Here is a 15532-nt window from a genome sequence, read left to right as displayed (position 1 = left end):
GCCTGCATATGATAATGAGTGGTACTACATCGTGGAGACGTTTGATTCTGGTCGGTGAATGGCCGCTGATATACTTCAGAAGGGACTTAATATTTCGAGAGGTCGGAAAGTGCTCCAGAGTAGGATTCTGTTTCCCGTTGTAAGTCTGCAGGTCTTCGTGGCCGTTGTCACTAAAAATAAAATCTTTTGAGTAGTTAGGCTGCGTCATAGTTCCTTCTAAAATAATCGGCGTTTCGACCCCTCTGCTGGGATCTTCTTCAGTATGTTTCTCTGTCCACTATAACCACAAAACTAGACATAGGACAACGAAACATACTCAAGAAGATCCCAGCAGAGGGGTCGAAAGGTCGATTATTTTAGAAGGAGGTATGACGCGGCCTAACAACCCAGAAGATTATAACTTTACTTTCCGTTGATTTACGGAACTGAGAACAGGCACACTATGAGTTATTATTCTTTTGATTGCATGTGTTCCTTTCTCAAACATCATGTGAAATATTTGAGCCAGATAATTGATCGTGTTTTGTGAACACGAAATGGACTTAACTTTCCCGAGTCTTTGACGGCTATATATAGTTTGGGGAGTTTGGTATCATTCTCGTAACGCTCTCAACGTAGCTTTACTATTTTTGATAACGGTATTTTCCGCTTGTATTTTAACTGAATATTCATAGGACTACTTCCCGTTTATTTGAGATTTCCACTCTTGAATAAACATTATTCATCATAACACTCTGTCATGTTAATTAATTGCAGGCATTAGAAGAGAATCCATTTTATTTAAGTATGCGTTTATCATTTATTTTATATTTCTGTATATTTTATTAACTCGTAATCATAGCCAGTGCACAGACTATTTGACTGCAGGATCTCAGCTAAAGGTTATTGTCTGCATCGAATTAGCGGTAGAGCATGAAAGCAGACGTGCGCAGCTCGAGCACATGACTACATCGAGCTATTTTTTTAAACAGAGCTATGCATAACCCAAGTACCAGAGGTACGAGCAATACCAGGTAAAGTCGTAGCTGGACTGCTCATTTGGAAAGCTGTTAAGAAGAGCAAATACTCAGCAGTAATATTTAGGCACTATCGCAAGAAGCGCACTGAGGTCAGGAGCGGCGTGGAGCGGCAGCAGACAGGGGTCGGTGGCGGAACAGGGAAACAGCATCAACTCAGAACCAGCGCCAAAGGCAACGGACATCAGTGTAGAAGGCTTCAGGTGAGGCGCCGGTCATTGTTAGCAGAGCGTCTGGTCTTGTTTATGTCCTTCCATGGCCATATCAGGGAGTTGGCCTTCTAGGAGCGACGCTTGGGAGATTCGGTGACACTTGTCTGCTGGCTGCTAGCGATATCGGCCCGTGTTTGTACTTCCGCTAAGCCGAGGCCATTACGCGGCCTAGTACGCTGAACCCGAAAGGATCCGTATTTCATTGGTAATTGTGCTTAACGAATTGTCTGACCTGTCCATTACTGCTGGGGTAAGTTGAGTTATTGATTTCCTCTCTTTTGGCCTGTGGACAGCAGGGGGTAGCCTCGTACAGCATGTTTTTAGGGTTCTCTGCCTCAATATGTATAAACGGATCCCTTATAGGATCTCTTTGTTTCCAGAATGCTCTGTTTGTTATGTCTGTCCGCCCGACACTTAAAAAATGGTTCAAATGGCTCTAAGCACTATGGGACTTAATATCTGATGTCATCAGTCCCATAGAACTTAGAACTACGTAAACCTAACTAACCTAAGGACATCACACACGTCCATGCCCGAGGCAGGATTCGAACCTGCGACCGTAACGGTCACGCGGTTCCAGACTGAAGCCCCTAGAACCGCTCGGCCACAACGGCCGGCGCGTGACGGTTAAGAAACATTATCCTCAATAGCACGAAGTCGTGTCAAATTCAACGTTATGTCACTTGGCGAAGTAAAATCTGTAAGCCTGTAAGTCAGTTCAATCAACAGATACGGCTATGTATGTCACATATTTTGATATTTGTAAATTCACTCATAAAAACTTATACGGTACTTCTCGTTGACCTAGAATCGTGAAATATGAACAGAAGCAAAAAGTTTCACAGTACAAGTGAAGTAAAAGACCTGAAACTAGTTCACCTCTACGTCACATCAAATACACTCCTGGAAATGGAAAAAAGAACACATTGACACCGGTGTGTCAGACCCACCATACTTGCTCCGGACACTGCGAGAGGGCTGTACAAGCAATGATCACACGCACGGCACAGCGGACACACCAGGAACCACGGTGTTGGCCGTCGAATGGCGCTAGCTGCGCAGCATTTGTGCACCGCCGCCGTCAGTGTCAGCCAGTTTGCCGTGGCATACGGAGCTCCATCGCAGTCTTTAACGCTGGTAGCATGCCGCGACAGCGTGGACGTGAACCGTATGTGCAGTTGACGGACTAAGCGAGGGCGTATAGTGGGCATGCGGGAGGCCGGGTGGACGTACCGCCGAATTGCTCAACACGTGGGACGGGAGGTCTCCACAGTACATCGATGTTGTCGCCAGTGGTCGGCGGAAGGTGCACGTGCCCGTCGACCTGGGACCGGACCGCAGCGACGCACGGATGCACGCCAAGACCGTAGGATCCTACGCAGTGCCGTAGGGGACCGCACCGCCACTTCCCAGCAAATTAGGGACACTGTTGCTCCTGGGGTATCGGCGAGGACCATTCGCAACCGTCTCCATGAAGCTGGGCTACGGTCCCGCACACCGTTAGGCCGTCTTCCGCTCACGCCCCAACATCGTGCAGCCCGCCTCCAGTGGTGTCGCGACAGGCGTGAATGGAGGGACGAATGGAGACGTGTCGTCTTCAGCGATGAGAGTCGCTTCTGCCTTGGTGCCAATGATGGTCGTATGCGTGTTTGGCGCCGTGCAGGTGATCGCCACAATCAGGACTGCATACGACCGAGGCACACAGGGCCAACACCCGGCATCATGGTGTGGGGAGCGATCTCCTACACTGGCCGTACACCACTGGTGATCGTCGAGGGGACACTGAATAGTGCACGGTACATCCAAACCGTCATCGAACCCATCGTTCTACCATTCCTAGACCGGCAAGGGAACTTGCTGTTCCAACAGGACAATGCACGTCCGCATGTATCCCGTGCCACCCAACGTGGTCTAGAAGGTGTAAGTCAACTACCCTGGCCAGCAAGATCTCCGGATCTGTCCCCCATTGAGCATGTTTGGGACTGGATGAAGCGTCGTCTCACGCGGTCTGCACGTCCAGCACGAACGCTGGTCCAACTGAGGCGCCAGGTGGAAATGGCATGGCAAGCCGTTCCACAGGACTACATCCAGCATCTCTACGATCGTCTCCATGGGAGAATAGCAGCCTGCATTGCTGCGAAAGGTGGATATACACTGTACTAGTGCCGACATTTTGCATGCTCTGTTGCCTGTGTCTATGTGCCTGTGGTTCTGTCAGTGTGATCATGTGATGTATCTGACCCCAGGAATGTGTCAATAAAGTTTCCCCTTTCTGGGACAATGAATTCACGGTGTTCTTATTTCAATTTCCACGAGTGTATATTCACAGAAATCGTTATGATTCTCGATTTCCAGGTTGGATTAATTACATATACAGGGTGGCCCATTGATCGTGACCGGGCCAAATATCTCACGAAATTAGCGTCAAATGAAAAAAATACAGAGAACGAAACTTGTCAAGCTTGAGGGGAAAACCAGATGGCGCTGCCATTGGTCAAACGGATATCAACTGCGTTTTTTTGAATAGGAACCTCCACTTTTTATTACATATTCGTGTAGTAAGTAAAGAAATATGAATGTTCTACTTGGACCAGTTTTTTCGCTTTGTGATAGATGGCGCTGTAATAATCACAAACATATAGCTCACAATTTAATACGAACAGTTGGTAACAGGTAGCTCTTTTTAATTGAAATACAGAACGTAGGTACGTTTCAACATTTTATTTCGGTTGTTCCAATGTGATTCATGTACCTTTGTGAACTTATCATTTCTGAGGACGCTTGCTGTTATACAGCGTGATTACCTGTAAATACCGCTTTAATGTAATAAATGCTCAAAATGATGTCCGTCAACCTCAATGCATTTGGCTATACGTGTAACGACACTCCTTTCAACAATGAGTAGTTCGCCTTCCGTAATGTTCGCACATGCATTGACAATGCGCTGACGCCGTGCTGGATTAGCCGAGCGGTATAAGGCTCTGCAGTCATGGACTGTGCGGCTGGTCCCGGCGGAGGTTCGAGTCCTCCCTCGGGCATGGGTGTGTGTGTTTGTCCTTAGGAAAATTTATGTTACGTAGTGTGTAAGCTTAGGGACTGATGACCTTAGCAGTTAAGACCCATAAGGTTTCACACACGTTTGAACATTTGAATGCGCTGACGCATGTTATCAGGCGTTGTCGGTGGATGGTTCAAATGGCTCTGAGCACTATGGGACTCAACTGCTGTGGTCATAAGTCCCCTAGAACTTAGAACTACTTAAACCTAACTAACCTAAGGACATCACACACATCCATGCCCGAGGCAGGATTCGAACCTGCGACCGTAGCGGTCTTGCGGTTCCAGACTGTAGCGCCTTTAACCGCTCGGCCACTCCGGCCGGCGTTGTCGGTGGAACACGATAGCAAATATCCTTTAACTTTCCCCACAGAAAGAAATCCGGGGACGTCAGATCCGGTGAACGTGCTTCGACTACCAGTCTACTTGTCATGAAATATGCTATTCAATACCGCTTCAACCTCACGCGAGCTATGTGCCGGATATCCATCATCTTCTAGTAACATCGGTAAAACATTACGTACGAAATCAGCATACATTGCACCATTTGGATTGCCATCGATAAAATGGGGTCCAATTATCTTTCCTCCCATAATGCCGCACCATACATTAACCCACCAAGGTCGCTGATGTTCCACTTATCGCAGCCATCGTGGATTTTCCGTTGCCCAATAGTGCATATTATGGCGGTTTACGTTACCGCTGTTGGTGAATGACGCTTCGTCGCTAAATAGAATGCGTGCAAAAAATCTGTCATCGTCTCGTAATTTCTCTTGTGCCCATTGGCAGAACTGTACACGATGTTCAGAGTCGTCGCCATGCAATTCCTGGTGCATAGAAACATGGTAAGGGTGCAATCGATGTTGATGTAGCATTTTCAACACCGACATTTTTGAGATTCCCGATTCTCGCGCAATTTGTTTGCTACTGATGTGCGGATTAGCCGCGACTGCAGCTAAAACACCTACTTGGGTATCATCATTTGTTGCAGGTCGTGGTTGACGTTTCACATGTAGCTGATCACTTGCTGTTTCCTTAAATAACGCAACTATCCGGCGAACGGTCGGGACACTTGGATGATGTCGTCCAGGATACCGAGCAGCATACATAGCACACGCCCGTTGCGCATTTTGATCTCAATAGCCATACATCAACACGATATCGACCTTTTCCGCAATTGGTAAACGGTCCATTTTAACACGGGTAATGTATCACGAAGCAAATACCGTCAGCACTGGCGGAATGTTACGTGATATCACGTACTTATACGTTTGTGACTATTACAGCGCCATCTATCACAAAGCGAAAAAGTGGTCCAGCTAAAACATTCGTATGTCTTTACGTACTATAGGAATATGTAATAAAAAATGGGGGTCCCTATTTTTAAAAAAACGCGGTTTATATCCGTTTGACCTATGGCAGAGCCATCTAACGGGCCAACCATAGCGCCATCTGGTTTCCCCCTTCAAGCTAGACGAGTTTTTCCGTTTGATGATTATTTCGTGAGATATTTGGCCCGAACACTATCAATGGACCACCCTGTGTACACTATGTGATCAAACGTATCCGGACACCAGGCTGAAACTGACTTACAAGTTCGTGGCGCACTCCATCGGTAATGCTGGAATTCTATATGGTGTTGACCCACCCTTAGCCTTGATGACAGATTCCTCTCGCGCAGGCATACGTTCAAACAGGTGCTGGGATATTTCTTGGGGAATACCAGTCCATTCTTCACAGAGCACTGTACTGAGAAAAGGTATCGATGCCGGTCGGTGAGGCCTGGCACGAAGTCGGCGTTCCAAAATATCCCAAAGGTGTTCTGTAGGATTCAGTTCGTGACTCTGTGCAGGCCAGCCCATTACAGGGATGTTATTGTAGTGTAACCACTCCGCCACAGGCTGTGCCTTATGAATAGGTGCTAGATCGTGTTGAAAGATGCAGGCGCCATTCCAGAATTGCTCTTCAACAGTGGGAAGCAAGAATGTGCTTAAAACAGAAATGTAGGCCTGTGCTGTGATAGTGCCACGCAAAACAACAAGGAGTGCAAGTCCCCTCCATGGAAAACACGACCACACCGTAACACCACCGCCTCAGAATATTACTGTTGGCACTACACACGCTGGCAGATGATGTTCACTGGGCATTCGCCATACCCACACCCTACCTTCGGATCGCCACATTGTGTACCGTGATTCATCCCTCCACACAACATTTTTACTATGTTCAATCGTCCAATGTTTACGCTCCTTAAAACCAAGTTAGGCGGCGTTTGGCATTTACCGGCGAGATGTGTGGCTTATGAGCAGCCGCTCGACTTTGAAATCCTAGTTTTCTGCCGGCCGAAGTGGCCGTGCGGTTAAAGGCGCTGCAGCCTGGAACCGCAGGACCGCTACGGTCGCAGGTTCGAATCCTGCCTCGGGCATGGATGTTTGTGATGTCCTTAGGTTAGTTAGGTTTAACTAGTTCTAAGTTCTAGGGGACTAATGACCTCTGCAGTTGAGTCCCATAGTCCTCAGAGCCATTTGAACCATTTTTGAACCTAGTTTTCTCACCTCCCGCTTAACTGTCATAGTACTTGCAGTGGATTCTGCTGCAGTCTGGAATTCATGTTTGATTGTCTGGATGGATTTCTGCCTATTACACATTACGACCCTCTTCAACTGTCGGCGGTCTCTGTCAGTCAACAGACGAGGTCGGCCTGTACGCTTTTGTGCTGTACAAGTCCCTTCACGTTTCCACTTCACTATCACATCGGAAACAGTGCACCTAGGGATGTTTATGAATGAGGACATCTCGTGCACAGACGTATGACACAAATGACACCCAATCACTTGACCACGTTCGAAGTCCGTGAGTTCAGTGGAGTGCCCCATTCTGCCGTCTCATGATGTCTAATGTCTACTGAAGCCGCTGATGTGGAGTACCTGGCAGTAGGTGGCAGCACAATACACATAATATGAAAAACTTTTTCTTGGGGATGTCCGGATACTTTTGATCGCATATTGTACGTAAGAAATTTTGTATGAAACCATTAACGCGCGAGTCCTACTCGCATTTGGGCTATTTTTTACCTGCTTACCGTTCATTTTGTTAAATTTGTGTTTTAGTATCAGTATTGGACTTCAGTTTGTCGACTTATGCTGGATACTGGCTTGAGCTAGCATTTAAATTACTTTCTGGTCATTCCCTTACAGCCTGCATAATCATGTGTGGTATGTTGCTATATTATTTTTTGCCCTGTTTAACACCGTAAACCGAAAGATATTCTGAGGGTCAGAGGATAGTATGATGTACAAGAAATTAAGTGCTATACGTTTGAATTGAGCATTATTTATTTTATGTTTGTTTTACGTTATTCATGCGATCTGATTTGTTGAGTAAAAGTAATTTTAATGACTCCGCTTTTTGCACTCTTGTTTGGAAGTCTTCTGAAAACAGAACCTGGTGATTAGTGCACAACTCTCGGTGTAATGCTATTGAAGTGCAAAACTTTTTTCCGTCTAGTGTTCCCTCAGTTGGTGTTGCAAAATGGTTCAAATGGCTCTGAGCACTATGCGACTTAACTTCGTAGGTCATCAGTCGCCTAGAACTTCAACTAATTAAACCTAACTAACCTAAGGACATCACAAACATCCATGCCCGAGGCAGGATTCGAACCTTCGACCGTAGCGGTCGCTCGGCTCCAGAGTGTAGCGCCTAGAACCGCACGGCCACTCCGGTCGGCCAGTTAGTGTTGCAGTTTCTTATAAATGATAAAGTATTATCAACAACGTATCCCACGCGTTATCTTTGGAATGTTAAGAGTCCAAGGAAGTTGAACGATGACCAATAAGAAGTTCGTGGAATAACATCGCGGTTCTGCCTGACTGTTTTTCTCTGAGCTAAGATTATTCCTTGTGAGCTCTTTGATTTGCACCAAAGCTTGATACTATAGAAGATAATATGTTGAGAACAAGTATTATAAATAAGCATTCGTATTTCAGTGTCAGTGTCAGTAGCGACCGTAATAACGCCAACCAGTTTCTGTAAGTTTCTTCAAGGCTTAAAAATTTAGAATATTATTCACCGTCTGACTACCATGGTACCATTAAATGCCGGCCAGGGGTGGCCGAGCGGTTCTAGGCTCTACAGTCTGGAATAGCGCGACCGCTACGGTCACAGGTTCGAATCCTGCCTCGGGCATGGATGTGTGTGATGTCCTTAGGTTAGTTAGGTTTAAGTAGTTCTAAGTTCTAGGGGACTGATGACCTTACAAGTTAAGTCCCATAGTGCTCGGAGCCATTTGAACCGTTTTACCATTAAATTTCACTTTTAAGAAAGTTTTGTGTCAGACCAGGCGCTATATGTATTGGTTTTTACTGCAATTAAGCATTAAATCGTTCACTGAAAGCCACGTACTGATGTTATCGACTATCCTATTAGCAAGATCATTTCCATTACAGCCAGCCGGTGTGGCCGTGCGGTTCTAAGCGCTTCAGTTTGGAACCACGTGACCGCTACGGTCGCAGGTTCGAATCCTGCCTTGGGCATGGATGTGTGTGATGTCCTTAGGTTAGTTAGGTTTAAGTAGTTCTAAGTTCTAGGGGACTGATGACCTCCGATGTTAAGTCCCATAGTGCTCAGAGCCATGTCCATTACAATTCACGTCTTTCACCGTAGCTATTGCTCCATCAGCAAAGAGAAATTTTTTTTAATAATCTGTCATATTTAGTGGCAGAACGATGATACATAACAAGACAAGCATAGGACCTTCCGTAGTAACCTCTGGTACTCCCCATTTTACAGTCAAATATCTTCACTGCTTGTTGCCATCGGAAAACAGCATTCTGCCTCGTGCTTTCCATATTCGAATTGTCTCTGAATACTATGTTTAAGTGTCCTGCATATTTTCCAGCACCAATAAAATTTTTTCAAAACCTTCTGACTATCGTCAGGAAACATTTATCAAATACTTTGTGCAGTTCCGATAATAGCAATTCACACTGATTCTTAAAGGATACCAAGAGATTCGTGTGTTGAGTGAACTGCTGTGTCTCTTTAGTTACCATTGCTTTGGATCATCAAGCATAGGGGAAAGAAGCAAGATGCACTGCACTGTAGGGAATGTTTCTCTTTCTCTTATGGTGTTTTATTTGCTTCTTTGAATTCATACTGGTGCCTTTACTCATTGAAGCGTATGTGTTTGATGGCTCAATCATCTCAGACGTTTCCAGCACTATCAGGAAGGTGGACTGCAGCAGTTCAAGTCAACTGAGTACCTGAGGTACACCCCACTGACGAGTGCAAATTTTGTCAGGTGCAAGATTTTTCGTGGTCGCTTGAAGCATTACTGATGATACACTACGAAAAGCGCGCCCGGTAACGAACACAAGCCTCATTATCTATGTCACAGTGGCTTGACATGCTCTTGGCTCAGAATTAAAAGGCTGCATCCATTTAGTAGTGTGGTAGAGAACGGACTGTAGCTGTAATGCAATGTGGGGCTATGGTCGGTTACTGACAATCACGACTGTAAAGATCTACGAGGTGCATTCAAGTTCTAAGGCCTCCGATGTTTTTTCTACTTAACTACACACCAGAAATCGATGAAACTGGCGTTACTTCTCGACGTAATCGTCCTGCAGACGTACACATTTTTCACAACGCTGACGCCATGATTCCATGGCAGCGGCGAAGGCTTCTTTAGGAGTCTGTTTTGACCACTGAAAAGTCGCTGAGGCAATAGCAGCACGGCTGGTGAATGTGCGGCCACGGAGAGTGTCTTTCATTGTTGGAAAAAGCCAAAAGCCACTAGGAGCCAGGTCAGGTCAGGGAGCATGAGGATTCACTTCAAAGTTGTTATCACGAAGAAACTGTTGCGTAATGTTAGCTCAATATGCGGGTGCGTTGTCTTGGTGAAACAGCACACGGACGTTTTTGTTGCAGTGCAGGAAGGAATTTGTTCTTCAAAACATTTTCGTAGGAGGCACCTGTTACCGTAGTGCCCTTTGGAACGCAATGGGTAAAGATTACGCCCTCGTTGTCCCAGAACATGGACACCATCATTTTTTCAGCACTGGCGGTTACCCGAAATTTTTTTGGTGGCGGTGAATCTGTGTGCTTCCATTGAGCTGACTGGCGCTTTGTTTCTGCATTGAAAAATGGCATCCACGTCTCATTCATTGTCACAACCGACGAAAAGAAAGTCCCATTCATGCTGTCGTTGCGCATCAACATTGCTTGGCAACATGCCACACGGGCAGCCATGTGGTCGTCTGTCAGCATTCGTGGCACCCACCTGGATGACACTTTTCGCATTTTCAGGTCGTCATGCAGGATTGTGTGCACAGAACCCACAGAAATGCCAACTCTGGAGGCGATCTGTTCAACAGTCATTCGGCGATCCCCCAAAACAATTCTCTCCACTTTCTCGATCATGACATCAGACCGGCTTGTGCGAGCCCGAGGTTATTTCGGTTTGTTGTCACATGATGTTCTGCCTTCATTAAACTGTCGCACTTTCGACACATCCATAACTCCATCACCACATGTCTCCTTCAACTGTCGATGAATTTCAATTGGTTTCACACCACGCAAATTGAGAAAACGAATGATTGCACGCTGTTCAAGTAAGGAAAACGTCGCCACTTTAAGTATTTAAAACAGTTCTCATTCTCGCCGCTGGCGGTAAAATTCCATCTGCCGTATGGTGCTGCATCTCTGGGACGTATTGACAATGAACGCGGCCTCATTTTAAAACAATGCGCATGTTTCTATCTCTTTCCAGTCCGGAGAAAACAAATCGGAGGCCTTAAAACTTGAATGCACCTCGTAGTTGAGCCGTGCGCGGCTCGTGTTCGTGCCGTTATTGCTTGACACCTTGTTTTGGCGGTACTCCCGTCTCGTTTTTTATTCGACTTACTGGCGACACTAAGTTGCTGGCTTGCCTGCCCGTGAGTGGCAGCAGCAGCGGTTATCGATAAGAGCACTGTCGTGCTGTCTTTGGAGCGACCGCTAGTATGTCCGGGTCGTCGTGTGTCGGAGTTCAGTGGGGATGGAGCAGCAGTGAGGCCCGGACAGCGATGACTCGCCTGGCTGTTACCGGCTCACATGACTTCAGTGGGGACGACCTTCGTTGGTCGTTCAGTCGGTCGTCTCATCGGACGACGTGTATTTGGTCGCCGACCGCTTCTGGGTTCTCTGTGTGTGTCGACTTGTGATTCCTCCTAGTTTTTCCACAGTGACTGGTTTTAGTATTGTTCGAGTTGTTTGTGGAAGTGTATTGCGGAACCGTGCGTAGCTTGTGTGGTTTCGACTGAGCTGCTATTTTAATGCTGTCTGTGTTCTGGATTGAGTCGGTCAGTTGGGACAGAGCAGCGAGGAAGCCTCTGTGACGTGACGTCAGGCCAGGACTGCTGGCGGCATGCACGTGCGGTCAGATTGTGAGCCGCTAGCTGGGAGAGCTACAAAGTTCGTTGCCCGCTGAACCTGGACAATGGAGTTAAGTGATCAGTTAACCTGTTATGAAACCTCAACTGCTGTGACATCTCTTCATTCATTACCGGTTGTTGCTTCCTGGGCCGTTTTGGCTAACAGAAACGTATGGTGTGTTGGAGTCAGCAAAATTTTTCAGACGTCTTCCTGTATGATCTTTAACTATAAAATTGGTTGGTACTTATCAGCGAAGTGCCCCAGCAGCATTTTCTGCCTTGTGGCCGTTAATGCCCCAGTTACCTGCCCTGGTCGTTAGCGTACTTTCCTGGCAGTGTGGTTTGCTCGCCGTATGGATGCTGTCTGCCACGGCGTGTAGTTCAACATCCTTTTAGTTGTTTGTTCATGTTTTTTTTTGTCTTAAGGGTGGTTACTGTGCCTTGCCTGTTTAAAGACGCCAATTTCGAAGACGTAGTGCGGCTGGTATCTTCGTCCTCGACTGATATTTTCCGTTGTTGTACCGTTGGTTGGGTGGAAGGGAATAGATTAGATTGTTGGTCGGTCCTTCAGCCATCCCTACGTCGGGTTGCTATCCGATTACTTAACCTTACTCTTGGCTGCCTGCCTCAGCTCACCTTAGGTTAGAGCTACCTCCTCAGGCTGACCCTTGGAACACTTCTGAGCACCACTGTTCTGTTGGTTTTAGATTGTGATTTTTATTTTAGTCTGACTTACTGTGCGAGACCTTCAGCCGTCTGTTAATTTAGTTTGTTTTAATCTTAAGATAAGGCCTTCAGCCGGCTTAAACTAAAATTTGAAGACTGATTTGTTTAAAAACTAATTTCTCTGCCTCGTGATGACTGGGTGTTGTGTGATGTCCTTAGGTTAGTTAGGTTTAAGTAGTTCTAAGTTCTAGGGGACTGATGACCATAGATGTTAAGTCCCATAGTGCTCAGAGCCATTTGAACCATTTTTAAAAACTAAATTTTGAAAGTTTTTTCTGTCTGAAATTCTTGTTTTCCAGGCCTTAAGCCTTCTGTTTTTCAATGTCCAGTGTGTGGCCTTCAGCCCAGATTTTACGTGAAATATTTTTTAAGATAAGGCCTTCAGCCGACCTTAAATTAAAATTTGAAAATTTATTTCCTTGAAAATTAAATTTTTAAGGTTTGATCTATCTGAAATTCTTGTTATCCAGGCCTTAAGCCCTGCGTTGTTCAATGTCCAGTGCATGGCTTTCAACCAAGCTTTTACGTGAAATATTTTTAAGATAAGGCCTTCAGCCGCCTTAAATTAAAATTTTGTAAACTGATTTGTTTAAAGCTATATATTTTTTTAAATTTGCTCTATTTGAAATTCTTGTTATCCAGGCCCTAAGCCCTGAGTTGTTCAATGTCTAGTGTGTGGCCTTCAGCCGAGTATTTAGGTGAAATATATACACATTTTTTTTAAGGTAGGGTCTTCAGCCGTGTGTATTCTCTAAAGCAATTTCTATAGCTTGTGTTCAGGCCTTCATCCGTTCTTGATTTTGGCGTGGTTTTGGGCCTTCAGCCCAGGAGCTATCGCAAGTTATCTTAACTAGGCCTTCAGCCATATTGTGTTAATTTGATCCTGTTAAGGCAATGTAGAATTAAGTGGTAAGTGGTTCTTAGGGAAATAGAAGTTTGTGTGTTTCGTGCAACTAACAGTAACTGATTATCCCCCCCCCCCCCCCCGCTCTATCCTGCGAAACCAGATTTCACTAGTAGTACAAAATAATGATAGGTAAGAAGAGGAAAGGACACTGAAGAAAATCCTTCACTGCAGTAAGAACACGGTTCTCATAAGTTGCACGCATAGAGGCAGCGGGGCGAAATCACGCAGAATCAATCATTGCAATATGTAAAATAACTTGCTCAGAATATTACGTGTAGTAAGCATGTTTTTGTGTAAAAGAAAAAAAATAAAGCATAGACTCAGAAAAAAGTGAAAGCAGTTGACCAAGTAATGTACATTGGAAACAAAGATGTTTTATTTTCGATTTGGAATGTTTAGAGGTGTTCCTTCTGAGCTCAGAAAAAATATAATTTTGCGGTATTGGTTACGTCACTTCTGTTCCACTCATCAGCCGTTTATTTAAATAATCGTACAATAAAAAGACATCCATTACGTTGAGTCTCTTATGCTTTCCCACTTTTTCGTCTCACAGTTTACAACACACTTTACTTTAACAGAGAATGCGATTGTCTGAGTACCTTTAACAAACGATGATTTCTTTACTACGTCTTTGCTTCAATAATCCGACGACAGGTCGCAATGCGTCCGCTTCCTGATTGTCAGATTTCGTCGACTACCGATCCTTTGAGCTTAGTTGAGAGCCATTGAGACCACCAAGTAACACCACAGGAAGGTGCCTGTTTAGATTCAACGCCGTTTACAAATCAAGTTTCATTTCATAACTGTCTGTTAAGATTAAATGTAACAGCTTCTGAGGAAATGGACGTTAAAGAGGCTTAAGATCAAAGAGAAGCAGGTAGAAGAGGAATGAATGAACGCAAGAAACCGCCGCAAGAAGGATGGATTCCCATGAAAAGGAAAAGACGCTTAAAAAGCCTCCACAAAGGAGTAATAAAACACGATTACACAGTTGTATGAAAATTATAGTAAAATATGATTTCAGTCTGACTTTCAGCTAAGCCTACGTAGCCACATCAGACCGCTGGAAAATTTCCCAGTTTCGAAAATAAATTTCCAGTATGCTTAAACTCTCGCACATCTGTACTTACGTCTGTGTTTAAAATCACCCTTCCGCCTGGTTCCTAAGGGTAACGACGCAACTGGAGCGGCTAAGGCGATTTCAGCCGGGGTTGGCAGCGTAACTCGAGTGAACGACCGGTTTTACGGTTAGGAAGGGGCGGTGTAACTTCTCCGCGGAGGAGCAGGATGGCGCTTGGGCTCGTATGACCAGCTGCTCGTAACCTTGCGGTTCACTGAGTGAAGGGTTAACGTACGTTCTTATTCCTGAACTGGTATATGTTGCGTTAAATAACAACTTTTCTATCAACGTTATTGAAAGTTACTACATGTACTTTGGCTTGATGCAATGAATAAATTTCCTTTTTAATACATCTTCACCCGAAATACAGATATTGTGGTACGTTTCACCTCGTTCGATAGAAAAATTTACTCGCTTAGGTAACACTATTCTGCTTGTTTTCCGATGGACACTGTCCAGATAAGCAAAAGGATAGTAAAGTGTTATTTCAGTACTTTTCGCTGCAGCAACAATACTTTTCTGTTTACAGTCTAAACTAAAGGGTATTTCAAAAGGATTCATCAGATTGCACAAGACTAAAAGACCTGATAAAATTCAACTTACGTAGCGAAAAAAATTGTGTTGCTGGGTGTTTGTAAGTTGTCGGTTAATGTGGTTACCGGTAGTAATGCATCTAGTTCACTTGCTCGTTCATTACCCAAAGAGCGTCGGGATGGCGACAATACTGTAAGTAAAGTTTTCCGTTTACGTTTTAAAACATAGAACGCAAGCAGCTGTGCGAAGTGATTTTCTTTTCAGTGAGCTGTCTCAACGATGGATCAACTATAATGATCGAACAGATCTCTCACTGCACCATTGGCCTCCAGTGTAATCTGATCTCACAGTATACGGACTATTTTTATTTTTTCTACGGAGAGGTTTGTGAAACTACTAACTTGGTCGAACTTCGGTACTGCTCCCCTTCACTATCCTCAACACCTACAAAACACTGATACAATGCTTCCTCTCCTATGCAAATGTTGCATGGATATCCGCCCAATCGAAGTTCTACTAGCCCCTCCAAATCCTTGAACACCCTACAG

Source organism: Schistocerca nitens, chromosome 4 (assembly GCF_023898315.1).
Source record: "Schistocerca nitens isolate TAMUIC-IGC-003100 chromosome 4, iqSchNite1.1, whole genome shotgun sequence".
NCBI lineage: Eukaryota > Metazoa > Arthropoda > Insecta > Orthoptera > Acrididae > Schistocerca > Schistocerca nitens.
This window is presented reverse-complemented; position numbering follows the sequence as displayed.